Source organism: Papio anubis, chromosome 20, assembly GCF_008728515.1.
Source record: "Papio anubis isolate 15944 chromosome 20, Panubis1.0, whole genome shotgun sequence".
Lineage (NCBI taxonomy): Eukaryota > Metazoa > Chordata > Mammalia > Primates > Cercopithecidae > Papio > Papio anubis.
The window spans coordinates 19,052,743-19,067,548 of record NC_044995.1 but is presented as its reverse complement, the minus strand read 5'-3'; the positions used below and the strand labels follow the sequence as shown (position 1 = coordinate 19,067,548).

General features: G+C 45.4%; 1 protein-coding gene across 8 annotated transcripts in view; it reads left to right on the top strand.

The window, feature by feature from the left end:
- Window positions 1–14,806, top strand: part of ZNF570 (zinc finger protein 570) — a 58,959-nt gene that overhangs the window by 26,892 nt on the left and 17,261 nt on the right. For 3 of the 8 annotated variants that reach the window (XM_031659539.1, XM_031659538.1, XM_017952887.3), the window contains exons 1-2: window positions 7,525–7,935; window positions 9,153–9,291. The exons of 1 other annotated variant lie outside the window; for it this stretch is intronic. The gene's annotated coding sequence lies outside the window, so the exon portion shown is untranslated. 4 more of the 8 variants (XM_017952890.3, XM_009194340.4, XM_017952888.3 and 1 more) reach the window with 4 other exon arrangements.

Below are 14,806 nucleotides of genomic sequence, written 5' to 3'. Positions count from 1 at the left end.
GCCTGACCAACATGGCGAAACCCTGTCTCTACTAAAAAATACAAAATTAGATGGGCATGGTGGCACATGCTTGTAATCCCAGCTACTTGGGAGGCCGAGGCAGAAGAATCACTTGAACTCGGGAGGCAGAGGTTGTCGTGAGCCGAGATTACACCATTGCACTCAAGCCTGGGAGACAAGAGTGAAACTCCTTCTCAAAAAAAAAAAAAAAGAAAAAAGAAAAAAAGACACAGAGACAAAGTATAGAGAAAGAAAAGTGGGCCCAGGGGACCGGCGCTCAGCATACAGAGGACCCGCACCGTCCCCAGTCTCTGAGTTCCCTCCGTATTTATTGATCACTATCTCTACTATCTCAGGGGGATGTGGCAGGACTATAGGGTAATGGTAAGGAGAGGGTCAGCAGGAAAACATATGAGCAAAGGACTGTGTGTCATAAATAAGTTTAAGGAAAGGTGCTGTGCCTCGATGTGCACATAGGCCAGATTTATGTTTAACTTTACACAAACATCTCAGTGCAGTAAAGAGGAGTATTGCCGCCAGCACGTCTCACCTCCAGCCACAAGGCGGTTTCTCCTATCTCAGTAAATAGAATGTACGATCGGGTTTTATACTAAGACATTCCATTCCTAGGGATGAGCAGGAGACAGATGCCTTCCTCTTATCTCAACTGCAAAGAGGACTTCCTCTTTCACTAATCCTCCTCAGCACAGACCCTTTACAGGTGTTGGGCTGGGGGACGGTCAGGTCTTTCCCTTCCCACGAGGCCATATCTCAGACTGTCTCAGTGGGGAGAAACCTTGGACAACACCCAGGCTTTCTTGGGCAGAGGTCCCTGTGGCCTTCCGCAGTGCATTGTGTCCCTGGGTACTCGAGACTGGAGAATGGCAATGACTTTTACCAAACATACTGCCTGCAAACACATTTTTCACAAAGCACATCCTGCACAGGCCTAAATCCATTAAACCTTGAGTCAATACAGCACATGTTTCTACAAGCACAGGGTTGGGGCTAGGGTTACAGATTAACAGCATCTCAAGGCAGAATTTTTCTTAGTACAGATCAAAATGAAGTTTCTTATGTCTTCCTTTTTCTACATAAACACAGTAACAGTCTGATCTCTCTTTCTTTCCCCTACAACAAACAAACAACACTCAGGCCCAGGTAAGGTCCTTTCTGCTCCAGAGCAAGGAAGCGCTGTGCCTCCTTTTAGGCCAAATTTGGGGCCTGTATCCTTTTAAATGATGACAGTGTCCAGGGCCACCACATGTAGTTCAAGGCTTGGACCTATAGGCATAAGCTCACTGGAACAAGTGAGCACTGATGGTCAGTGCAGGTTGGGTTAGCCCAGAGCCTTGGAGCTAAGTCTGCCTAGAGGCTCCTTTCTCGAATTCCTCTGCCTAGAGGAATCGCCCTGTCATAGGCCGTAAATGCTGATGATGACCTTGGCAGGGTCCTATCTTTCTGCAGACTATGATAAAGTTCTGTTACTTCTTTTCTACTCCCTCTCTGTTCCCTGGCCCACATCACTACTCAATACTCTCAACAGTATGCTTTTTCTTTTAAAAATGAAGGTATAATTTACATATAATAACACAAATAAGTGTTCACTTTGATGAGTCTTGACAATTACATAGGCCCATGAAACCACCACCTAAAACAATACATAGAACATTTTCCTCACCCCCTAAATTATCTTTGAAGTCAATAGCCCCAGCCAGGCGTAGTGGCTTACGCCTGTAATCCCAGCATTTTGGGAGGCTGAGGCAGGCGAATCACTTGAGGTCAGGAGTTCGAGAACAGCCTGGCTAATATGGTAAAACCCCATCTCTACTAAAAATACAAAAATTAGCCGGGCGTCGTGGTGCATCTCTGTTTGGCTTCCTCAGCAGGTGGCTGTAATTCACTACAAAGGACATCAATGAGAAGACATGGCCGTTGCCCGTAGTAACCAAAGAGCCGACTCTGCAGCTCGAGGGGCAGCTCGGCTCCCAGTCTCGCCTTTGACCCTACTGCCCGCTGTGTCCTTTCTGCAGTCTGACTTACCAGACCACCCAGAATACTCCCCAGAAGAAGAAATACAAGATTCAGATCTTCAAGCCAGTGAAAATCAAGAAGGTTGGTGGATTCTTCCTGATTCCAGAATTTTCATGCCCTGAGCCCTCAGGAAACTTTAATCAATCGTCTGCATTCTACCACCCATTTGGGCGGAGTAAAACTGGCCCAGCTTCTAAGGAGCCATTTCAAGATCCCTCACCTTCAGGACTTAACTAACCAAGCAGCTCTCCTGTGTACAGCTTGTGCTCAGGTAAACGCCAAACAAGGTCCCAAGCCCAGCTCAGGCCACCGCCTCCGGGGAGGCTCACCAGGAGAAAAGTGGGAAATTGACTTTGCAGAAGAAAAACGAGGGTATAAATACCTCCTGGTGCTAGTAGACACCTTTTCCGGATGAACTGAGGCATTTGCCACCAGAAACGAAATTGCCACCATGGTAGATAAGCTTTTACTAAATGAAATCATCCCTCGACACAGGTTGCCTGTTGCCATAGGGTCTGATAATGGACCAGCCTTCACCTCATCCATAGCTCAGTCGGTCAGCAAGGCATTAAACATTCAATGGAAACTCCATCGCGCCTATTGACCTCAGAGCTCTGGACAGGTAGAATGCATGAACCGCACCCTAAAAAGTACTCTTACAAAATTAATCCTAGAGACTGGTGAGGATTGGGTAAAGCTCCTTCCTTTAGCCCTTCTTAGAGTAAGATGCACCGCTTACCGGGCTGGGTTTTTACCTTTTGAAATCACGTATGGAAGAGCTCCACCTGTCTTGCCTAAGCTAAGAGATACCCATTTAGCAGAAATCTCACAAGCTAATTTGTTACAGTACCTGCAGTCTCTCCAACAGGTACAGGACATCATCTAGCTGCTTGTCCAGGGAGCACACCCCAATCCAGTTCCTGACCAGACGGGGCCCTGCCACTCTTTCCAGCCGGGTGACCTGGTGTATGTTAAAAGGCTGCAGAAAGGAGGACTCACTCCTGCCTGGAAAGGACTTCATACTGTCATCCTCACCACGCCAACAGCTCTGAAAGTGGATGGGATTTCTGCTTGGATTCATCACTCTCGCATCAAAAAAGCCAACAAAGCCCAGCAAGAAACATGGGTCCCCAAGCCTGGGCCAGGCCCCTTAAAACTGCACCTAAGTCGAGGGAAGCCATCAGATTCTTTTTATTTACCTCTTTTGTTTGTTTCTGCCTATTATGCCTTCTGCCCCCTCTACTCTTTTCTCACTTCTTTCACAACAGGACGTATGTTTGCAAACACCACTTGGAAGGCAGGAACCTCCAAGGAAGTCTCTTTTGCAGTCGATTTATGTGCTTTGTTCCCAGAGCCTGCCAGTACCCAGGAAGAACACCACCACCTGCCGGTCATGGGAGTGGGGAACATCGACCTTGCTGCAGGGTTCGGACACACAGGAAGCCGGACTGGATGTGGAAGCTCTGAAGGTGCAGAAAAAGGACTCCAGAATGCTGACTTTTACCTCTGTCCTGGAAATCACCCTGACTCTAGTTGTTGAGATTCTTACCAGTTTTTCTGCCCTCACTGGTCGTGTGTAACCCTAGCCACTTAGCCTGGAGGATCAACCCGGTTCTCAACCCTCTCCATAACTCGCATTTCCCATCCTAGACTGTGTATTATAGAAAATTGTAACCCTCTTACTATAACTGTCCGTAACCCTGGTTCGGCTCAATGGTATTATGGCATGTCATGGGGATTAAGGCTTTATATCTCGGGATTTGATGTTGGAACTATGTTCACCATCCAGAAAAAAATCCTGGTCCCATGGAGCCCTCCTAAGCAAATTGGTCCTTTAACTGATTTAGGTGACCCTGTGTTCCAAAGACACCCAGACAGGGTCGATTTAACCATCCCGCCGCCTCTCCAGGTTCCTAAATCTCAGCTACCATGACCACATCTCTAGCCCAGCCTAATGTCCATTCTGGACGGGGTACGTTACCTCCTTAATCTCACCCAGCCTAAACTAGCCCAAGATTGTTGGTTGTGCCTAAAAGCAAAACCCCCATATTATGTTGGTTTAGGAGTAGAAGCCAGGCTAAAATTGACTCTCTTCCTTGTCGTACACGCCCCCATGCCCTTACACTAGGATACGTGTCAGGAAACGCCTCCTGTCTAATTAGCACCAGGTATAACTTGTCTGCTTCTCCCTTTCAGGCCACCTGTAATCAATCTCTACTTACTTCCTTAAACACCTCAGTCTCCTACCAGACACCTAACAATACCTGGTTGGCCCATACTTCAGGCCTCACTCGCTGTATCAATGGGACTGAACCTGGGCCTCTCCTGTGCGTGTTGGTTCATGTGCTCCCCTAGGTCTGTGTGTACAGCGGGCCAGAAGGGCAACTTCTCATCGCTCCCCCTGAATTACATTCCAGGTTTCGCCGAGCCGCCCCACTCCTTGTACCCCTTCTGGCCAGCCTTAGCATAGCTGGATCAGCAGCCATTGGCATGGCTGCCCTGGTTCAGAGAGAAGCTGGACTAATGTCCCTGTCTCAACAAGTAGATGCTGATTTAAGCAATCTCCAATCAGCCATAAATATGCCGCATTCCTAGGTAGAGTCTCTAGCGGAAGTAGTCCTTCAAAACCGCCGAGGCCTGATCTGCTATTTCTCTCCCAAAAAGGGTTATGTGCAGCTCTAGGAGAGAGTTGTCGTTTCTATGCCAATCAGTCTGGAGTCATAAAGGATCCTCTCCAAAGATTTTGAAAAAATCTAGATAGATGCCAGCAAGAACACGAAAATAACACCCCTGGTACCAAAACATGTTTAACTGGAATCCATGGCTGAATCCTCTAATTACTGGATTGGCAGGATCCCTTCTCCTCCTCTTGTTAGGTTTAGTTTTCGGGTCTTGTATATTAAATTGGTTTCTTAACTTTATAAAGCAGCGCATAGCTTCTGTGAAACTTATGTATCTTAGGACCCAATATAACCCCCTCGTTATAACCGAGGAATCAATGATTTGATTCCCCAAAACATGAGTGGGGAATGTGATACTCTACCTTGTTTTAACCTGATTGTCTCTCTTAGCCGAGAGAGCTGGACAGACCCCATTTTTGTTTCTTCACTTGCATCCCCCTTATCCCCCCATCCCTTAAGGACATAACTAGTGCAAGCTGACTCCAAGCTCATCCAGGAATGTGCTTACTGATGAGATATTGAGACAAGCTGAACCAGCAGTTCCTGGGGACGCGCTTGGGGGATGGTACCCAAAGCCTCTGCATTATCTCTTTGTGATAGTTTGAGCCCCTGCACCTGGAACTGTTTACTTTTCTGTAACTGTAAGCAGTTAATCTTTTTAAATTTGTTTGCTTGTTCTGCTTCTGTAAAAATTGATTCAGCTATACTCCCCCTCCCCTATTTAGACCACGGTATAAAAAGAAATCTAGCCCCTTCTTCGGGACCGAGAGAATTTTGAGCTCTAGCCAAGTTTCGGTCGCTGGCAATAAAAGGACTCCTGAATTAGTCTCAGAGTGTGGCATTTCTCTATAACTCACTTGGTTACAACACTCAAAGTGCTGGAATTACAGGTGTGAGCCACCATGCGCATCCTAAATGGTGATTTTAAATTAATTACTATAGTCACTTCAAAGTGTTGTTATATAAACCACTTATATTAATGTTAAATCAAATGAAGCAAGGACCCTTGACATCTTTGTTAAATTTTAAAAATCTAGCAGTGCCCTAGGCTTTTAATTTTTCCATCACAAGGAAAAAGAGGAAACTGGTAATAATCTCCCTCTGACAGAACTATCTCACAAGTTTAGAAACTGTATTTAAAGAATTCAGAAACCCCATCTCTACTAAAAATACAAAATTAGCCAGGCGTGGTGGCGCATACCTGTAATCCCAGCTACTCAGGAGTCTGAGGCAGGAGAATCGCTTGAACCCAGGAGGCAGAGGTTGCGGTGAGCCGAAATTGCACCAATGCACTCCAGCCTGGGCGACAAGAGTGAAACTCCGTCTCAAGAAAAAAAAAGAAAGAATAAGAAATGTCAACTGTAGCATTTAACACAGCATTGAAGTTATCTGTTGACGCATAGCAAATTACCCTAAACTCAGAAGCTTAAAACAACAAGAATTTAGTATCTCACATACTTTCTGAGGGTCAGGAATACAGGAGCTGCTATAGCTGAGTGCTTGTGACTGAGTCTCTCATGCAGTCACAGTCAAATAATTGGCAGGGGCTGCAGTCATCTCAAGGTTTGACTGGGGCTGGGAGATGTGCTTCCAAGGTGACCCACTTGGTTATAGGAAGGCCCCAGCTCCTCCCAGGCTATTGGGTGGAGGGCTTAGTTCCTTGCTACATGGGCCTCTCCATAGGCTGTCTCGGTATCCTCATGACATGGCAACTAACTTCTCTCAAAGTGGGGGCAGCAGCCTTTAAGACAGAAGTCAATGTGCCTTTTATTATTATATTTAATCTCAGCAGTGACGTCTATCACTGGTACTATATTCTATTAGTCTCACAGTCCAACCCTGGTACAATGTGGGAGGGAACTCCATAAGAGTGTGAATAGTAGGAGGTAGGAATCATTGGGAAACATTTTGGAGGTCAGTTATTGTATCAGTTGCTAGGATAACCAGTTGGAATTAGGATTTTTTTAAAAAGCCATTTTCATAAGACAAGGCAATCTTTTCTAGAGATGTTCCAATACCTGTGATATGCAGAGCACTGCGTTAGGCGGTATCCAAGGCAGGCCTGTAGTGAATGCTGTTGGTACCCAGCCACTACCCCTGGGCAATCATATGCAGACCGCTGGCTTCTTACTGCAGGCACCTATAGACTCAGCCTAAGACCTTCCCATGAGGCAGGCTGGAAGTGCTGGAGCTTTAACACCTCTGGAGTGGCTCTAAAACAATGGGGAAGAGAGATGGTGTAGACATATGTCAGCTTCATCGGCCTGGGGGTTGTGACAATTTGGAAGTTGTTTCTACACAATCCCCCAGAGCTCCCAAGCTGACAGAGCCCTCATTGATCATCGAGCTAATCGGCTCACCGACGCACTCTATAGTCGTTCCCATCGCTCCCGTCTCACTTCTCCATCCCCTACCTACCAAATAAACTTCTTGCACTCATATTCTTCCCTCAGGTCGGCTTATCGGGCAAGCCTCCTTAGGAAAAAATCTTGCTTTCAACATTTCCTTTCCATTATGCGCTAAGAACTCAGATCTCTTCCCACTGCGGCAGCCCCGCCCTTTCCTTGCGGCTCCGCCTTTTCCGTGAAGTCACGCCCCCTCCTTAGGCTGTCTCTGTCTCCCTAAAAGAAGAGCGAGTCTCTTCGCTGCTCTGTAACTCCCAGAGCTGGCTCAGAAAAAGTTTCACATTGCCATAGGGGAACTCCTCCTAGGAGAGGCTGCACCCATTGCACGTAAGAAGCGGTAAAAATGTTCGCGGCCATCTTATCAGGCTGCTGGAAACAAAGAAAGCTCAGCATTGATGTCTGGGCGCCGCCATGTTAGTCACAGGAGGTTTTGGCATCTGGGATGCTGAGTTAAGAGCAGAGACGACATCTCTGTTTAGGGATCCAGGGACACTTGCTTCTCCTTGTCCTAAAATAGCCTTATCTTTTGGTCGGGCAAAGAAAGGGCGTAATCATCCGTTGTACGGCACAGCTTTAAACATGGCCGCCCCCGGTAGGAGTCAAGCGGGCGTCGCCATCATACCTCCCATTACAGCTTTGAGAAACCCAGAATCCTGTTCTCTGGAACGTTGCCGGGTGGCCGCTGACAGCCTCAAAGTCGCAATTGAGTCTGCGCACCGGCCATTCAGGATGGGACGACCTTATACCGCGATGAGGCGGTGTGGCAGGACGATCAATTTCAGATTCTGGGCGCGGATGCAGCATAAATGGGAAGGGTCGGTTTGAGAAACGGTCAAACCTGGGGAGCCGACTACGGTGGCCGACTGGGTCAGTTATGGGTGCCCGTGAGGGTCAACGACAAAGGGACTGAAGGGTTAAGAGATTGGACCTCTGAGCCTCGCGGGGCCTCAGTGGTGGCAGGCAGAGGTTGGCGGGAGTCAATGGCACAGTCTCTGAAGAAGATGTATTGGGAGTGTGTGGGAATCAATAAATGCGAGTTCTGTGAAATGTCTTGATTTTCAGGGTGCATGGGGTCAGTTATAGTGGTCTTCATGGGTCTGGGGTCAATTGGGATTTTTCAGACACTGGTTTAGAGAACTTTAAGGTTAATGATCTGAGACCGAGAGGATGAGTGATCGGAGGTTCTAAGTTCTGTGGGCAGTAATAGTTTGGGTACCGGAATTGGTGATTGTGGAAACTTTGGGGTTCAGTTATGAGGGGGGTCAGTGGTGATGAATATTTGGAGAAATGTTTTGGGCCATCGGTGATTGAGACTTACTTCATATCATCGGTGGAGGATCGGAGAGTAATAACGATTGGACTTTTGTAGATCAGGGAATGGAGAATAGAGTCAAGTGTGCTTATCTTAAAGGTACGCCTCAATGAGGCTCAGTTATTCGGACTGTCACTTGTGGGTGGGGGTGGGACTGTGAGAATCAACAATTAATCCTCAGTCGTTGGGATATCATTGGCGAACAGTGTGGGTTCACGATTGGGGGCGGTGTAAATTCACTGGCAATCAGATCAGATCAGTGTGCTTTGTAGTTACTGACCAGTAGTCTCTCCTGGTCAGATTTAAACATACGGGAATATCAGTGACTATGAAAACCTCTGAGGGTTGGAGATTGGAGGCCGGTGACTGGGGACACTATGTGTGTCTGATTAGGAGGCTTATAAGGGTTGGTGTTGAGGGTCCTGAAATGTGGAGATTGGGGCTGGGAAAATCACAGATTTGAGGCTGCAAGCCTCAATCTGTGGGAACACATTTCACTCAAATGACACTCCCTAGCTGAATAGCAGCCAGTTCCTCTCCACCAAGGCCCATCTCAAAACTCTTTTCTGAACCCACACCCTTTTTATTGTTCTCCACAATAATGAAAATAATTTGAAAGTATCACGTGCTAAATTTATCTGAAGTACCATGTTATTAAAGATGTGGCTTCTATTGTTCTTGTTAGTGATCTAATGCATATTTTTTCCTGTTTCCTTTAAGGTTCTTTCTGGCAAAAGTAATGACATACGCATCTGTGACAGCATCCCAAGAGTGAGCCTGGTTTCTGGAAATCCATTCCGACTCTGTGACAGCGGCGATGGATGTGACCTTGCCCGTGGTTAGAAAACAAATTTACTGAGTAAGTATCTAAAATGATAATGTAGGCTGGGTGCAGTGGCTCATGCCTGTAATCCCAGCACTGTGGGAGGCCAAGGTGGGTGGATCATTTGAAGTCAGGAGTTACCAGCCTGGTCAACACGGTGAAACCCTGCCTCTACTAAAAACACAAAAATTAGCTGGGTGTGGTGGCGGGCACCTGAGGTCCCAGCTACTCTGGAGGCTGAGGCAGGAGAATCATTTGAACCCTGGAGGTGGAGATTGCAGTGAACCGAGATTGTACCACTGCACTCCAGCCTGGATGACAGAATGAGACTCTGTCTCAAAATAAATAAATAAATACAAATAAACAAAATAAAATAAAATGATAATGTAAAAGATTTGGCTGAAAGAGCAAACAGAGTGTTTAGAAAATACTTTCATCTAGGCTCAGCTTAAAAATAAATTATCAAAGGAAGAGGAACTAGATTTGGAATTTATTGTATTCTGAGAGTCTTTTTGCCTTGTCCTATATATTTTACGCATAGCCACATTTAACCTCCACTAATCAGTTCCTTATAAAGTCCTGGCAGAAAAAATTCGAGACAGATAAAGCCACAACAACCACAAAACAAAATTTAAAGCTACTTTTAGAAACTGTTCATCACTGAAATTGAAATTGAACTAATAGTTATTAAAGTGGCTGAGATGGGATTGCAAATAAAATGGAAATAAGATTTAAAATAATAGATGTAGGGGATATAAGTGCAGTTTTGTTACATGGATATATTTCATAGTGGGGAAGCCTGGGCTTTTAGTGTAACTATCACTTGAATAATGTACATTGAACCTCTCTGGTAATTTCTCATTCCCTACCCGCTTCCTAGCCTCCCTCCATTCAGAGTCACTCATGTCTATTATTCTGCTTTCTATGTCCATATGTACACATTATTATTATTATTATTATTATTTTGAGACGGAGTCTCGCTCTGTCGCCCAGGCTAGAGTGCAGTGGCCAGATCTCAGCTCACTGCAAGCTCCGCCTCCCGGGTTTACGCCATTCTCCTGCCTCAGCCTCCCGAGTAGCTGGGACTACAGGCGCCCGCCACCTCGCCCGGCTAGTTTTTTGTATTTTTTAGTAGAGACGGGGTTTCACCGTGTTAGCCAGGATGGTCTCGATCTCCTGACCTCGTGATCCACCCGTCTCGGCCTCCCAAAGTGCTGGGATTACAGGCTTGAGCCACCGCGCCCGGCCCATATGTACACATTATTATCTTATAAGTGAGAACATGCAGTATTTGACTTTCAGTTTCTGAGTCAGAAAATAAGATTTTGACCATTACTCTAATGAAAAGGTACAATGCCAAAACAATATTTTAACTTTAAAAAATTATTACATTTGATCTTTATGTAACCTTCAGAAAAAGCACAATGCCTGTAGCATCTTAAGAAATAAAGGCAGCTGGATGCTAAGGCAGGTAACATCTTTCAGAACCCACATAGGTCATGTTTTAGTTTTAAAAGCAGATAGTCCCTATTTTTCATTTGCACAGAATCAAAGACAGATAGCTGCTTAGCATGGGTGAAGTAATAAGCCAGGGAAAGGAGTTTGGGTATTTTTTCCTCCACGTTGGTTCCCTTCACTACCCATACTGTGCTCAGTGCCAGGTTTCAGAGCAAATAATTAAAAAAAAAAAAGTTTTACATAAACCTTTTATTGTGATATAAGATATATGCAAAAATGTATATAAATATGCAGCTCAATGAATTGTCACAAGGTAATACCCCTGGGTATTGCACTCAGATCAGAAAACAACATTCTAGCACCACGCCCTCATGATGCCCCTCCCAGTTACTACTCTGCCAGAGGGAACCATTTTCCTAGCTTCTAACCTTACAGATTAGTTTTGTCTGTTTTTGATCCCTAATGTAATGGGATATTCATTGAGGGGAGGAGCACCATGGGGAGAGGCAAGATGTGGCTGTGTTTGAACAAAATTTCTTTCTTTTTTTTTTTGGAGACGGAGTTTCACTCTTGTTGCCCAGGCTGGAGCGCAATGGGGTGATCTCGGCTCACCACAACCTCCACCTCCCGGGTTCAAGCGGTTCTCCTGCCTCAGCCTCTCAAGTAGCTGGAATTACAGGCACGCACCACCATGCCCGGCTAATTTGTATTTTTAGTAGAGGTGTATTTTTTTTTTTTTTTTTTTGAGACGGAGTCTCGCGCTGTGTCACCCAGGCTGGAGTGCAGTGGCGCGATCTTGGCTCACTGCAAGCTCCGCCTCCCAGGTTCAGGCCATTCTGCCTCAGCCTCCGAGTAGCTGGGACTACAGGCGCCCGCCACCACGCCCGGCTAGTTTTTTTTTTTGTATTTTTAGTAGAGACGGGGTTTCACCATGTTAGCCAGGATGGTCTCGATCTCCTGACCTCGTGATCCGCCCGCCTCGGCCTCCCAAAGTGCTGGGATTACAGGCTTGAGCCACCGCGCCCGGCCGAGGTGTATTTTTAATTTGTATTTTTTAGTAGTGAGCCACTGTGCCCAGCCTGTGTTTGAACAAAATTTCTAAGTTTGAATGGAGATAATTTCATTTATATAACAGACATTTCTCCAGGTCATTAAATATTCCCTTTTTGGCCAGGCACAGTGGCTTACGTCCGTAATCTCAGTGCTTTGGTAGGCTGAGGTAGGACGATTGTTTGAGACCAGAAGCTTGAGACCAGCCTGCGCAACATAGCGAAACTCCATCATTACACAAAATTTAAAAATTAGCTGGGTAGTCTGGGCATGTTGGCTCACGCCTGTAATCCCAGCACTTTGGGAGGCCAAGGCGAGTGGATCACCTCAGGTCAGGAGTTCAAGACCAGCCTGACCAACATGGTGAAACTCCGTCTCTACTAAAAATACAAAAAAAAAAAAAAAAAATTAGCTGGGCTTAGTGGTGGGTACCTGTAATCCCAGCTACTTGGGAGGCTGAGGCAGGAGAATTAGTTAAACCCAGGAGGCAGAGTTTATAGTGAACCGAGATTGCACCACTGCACTCCAGCCTGGGCAAGAAGAGTGAAACTCTGTCTCAAAAAAAAAAAAAAAATAGCTGGGTGTGGTGGCTCACACCTGTGATCCTAGCTACTGGAGAGGCTGAGGTGAAAGAATTCCTTGAGCTCAGGAGTTCAAGGTTGCAGTGAGCTATGATCATGCCACTGCACCCTAGCCTGGGTGACAGAGTGAGACCCTGTTTCAAAAAAAAAGAATTCTTTAAAAAAATTGAGGCATAATACACATGTAGTCAAGTGGGCTTATCTTTAAGGTACAACTCAATGAATTTTTATATTACAGAATCCTGTAACCACAGCCTAGATCAAGATATTCATCACTTCTAACACCTTGAAGGTGTCCTTACTGGTCAATACCTACTGCCACCCCAGGGGTAACTAGGGTTTAATATAGTGGATTACTTTTGCCTGCTTTTGAGTTTGAACTGAATTTCATATATCCCCTATGAGTCCACTTGATTGACTCATATTCATTGAATTTGACAGGATTCCATTTGAATCATATACATGTGAAGCCAAGGCATTCATACCATGAGGAAATTTTGTTTGAAATTCTGAAACCACACAAACACCAGGACAAAATTCTAAACTGAAGGCTGGGTGTGGTGGCTCATGCCTGTAATCCCAGCACTTTGGGAGGCTGAAGCGGGTGGATCAGGAGCTCGAGACCAGCCTGGCCAACAGAGTGAAACCCCATCTCTACTAAAAATACAAAAATTAGCCTGGTATGGTGACGAGAGCCTGTAGTCCCAGCTACTCAGGAGGCTGAGGCAGGATAATCATTTGTACTTGGGATGTGGAGGTTGCTGAAAACACAGTCGACTATCCAGTAACAGATATGAAAAGAAAATTGGAGTACCTATGTGAAAGCATAAAACATTACATTTTGAGATATATAGAAAGTCTTGAGTAAATATTGAAGCCTTGTTCTTGGATTGGAAGGCTCAACAATTTTCAGAATTGTCAGTATTTTCTTACATGAATGGACAAATTCAGTGAAATGTTAAGCAAAATCTTAAGAAGGGATCTCTTTGCCCCAAATTATAACAGAATAATTCTACAGTTTATGTTGAAGATGAAACATTTGAGAATATCTAGGACATTTATGAAAAATAAGTAATAAGAGGTAATGTGCTAAACAAAGCTTTCAAACATACAGCTTCAGGAGACAGAGGCTACAACCTAAGAGGAAGAATAAGTTGAGGGAGAAGATACTGAGTTCGCTTTTGTGAAACCACAATGGGTGGCAATGAGAGACCTATGATCTAGTTTAAAAAAATTTTTTTTTTTTAGAGACAAGAGTTTCCCACTTTTTCTCCAGGCTGGAGTACAATGGCGCGATCTTGGCTCACTGCAACCTCTGCCTCCCGCGTTCAGGTGATTCTCTTGCCTCAGCCTCCCGAGTAGCTGGGACTAGAGGCATATGCCACCACGCCCGGCTAATTTTTACATTTTTAGTAGAGATGGGTTTTCACCACGTTGGTCAGGCTGGTCTTAAACTCCTGACCTCAGGTGATCCACCCACCCCGGCCTCCCAAGTGCTGGGATTACAGGCATGAGCCACTGTGCCCGGCCTATGATCTAGTTTTAAGTTTGTGACTGAGAGCATCTAGATGATGGTATCTATATGGCAAAATATGACTTTTGAGTTCAAATGTTAGGGACTGATGATAAGGGTGTGTAAGTCACAATCAGGTCACAATGCTGAGATAGTGCCCATCAGATGGCTGCCATGCTGTTAGAAGAGTGACTGACTGCAGGGCAATACTGCTTTCCAAGATTGACTCTTTTTTTTTTCTTTAATTTGGATTCTTGCTCTGTCACCCACATTGGAGTACAGTGGTGCGATCTCAGCTCACTGTAACCTCTCCTTCCCAGGTCCAAGCAATTCTCCTTCCTCAGTCTCCTGTGTAGCTGGGACTACAGGTGTGTACCACCATACCCAGCTAATTTTTGTATTTTTAGTAGAGATGGGGTTTTACCATGTTGGCCAGGTTGGTCTTGAACTCCTGGCCTTAAGCAATCTGCCCACCTCGGCCTCCCAATATGCTGGGATTACAGGCATGAGCCACTGTGCCCTGCCTGAGATTGACTCTTTACCAAGAAAGATAATGATTGATTTCATCTTCACGCGGATTCTCTCCATAGTTGCTCAGTTTTAGGGAGGAATTGGGGCTGAGGGAGGAAGGGAACTTTTTCACATTTCCTTATTAATCAGGATAGGTGGCACTGCTTTTGTCTGCCACACTTGGCTCCATGTTCAGATGGCCATCCCCAGTAGGAAAAAATCCGTTTTTAAATAAAAAAGGAAAATTACTAATTTTTCCTTGTTGTTGAAGGAAATTGAAGAAAACATTCATCATAGTTTTACCATATGTATCCAGTTACTGTTTCCTGCCTTAATATTTTAGTCTGTATCTACAGCTGGAGGTGATTTTAGTAATCTACAGCTGGAGGTGCCTGTAATCCCAGCTACTTGGGAGGCTGAGGCAGGAGAATCCCTTGAA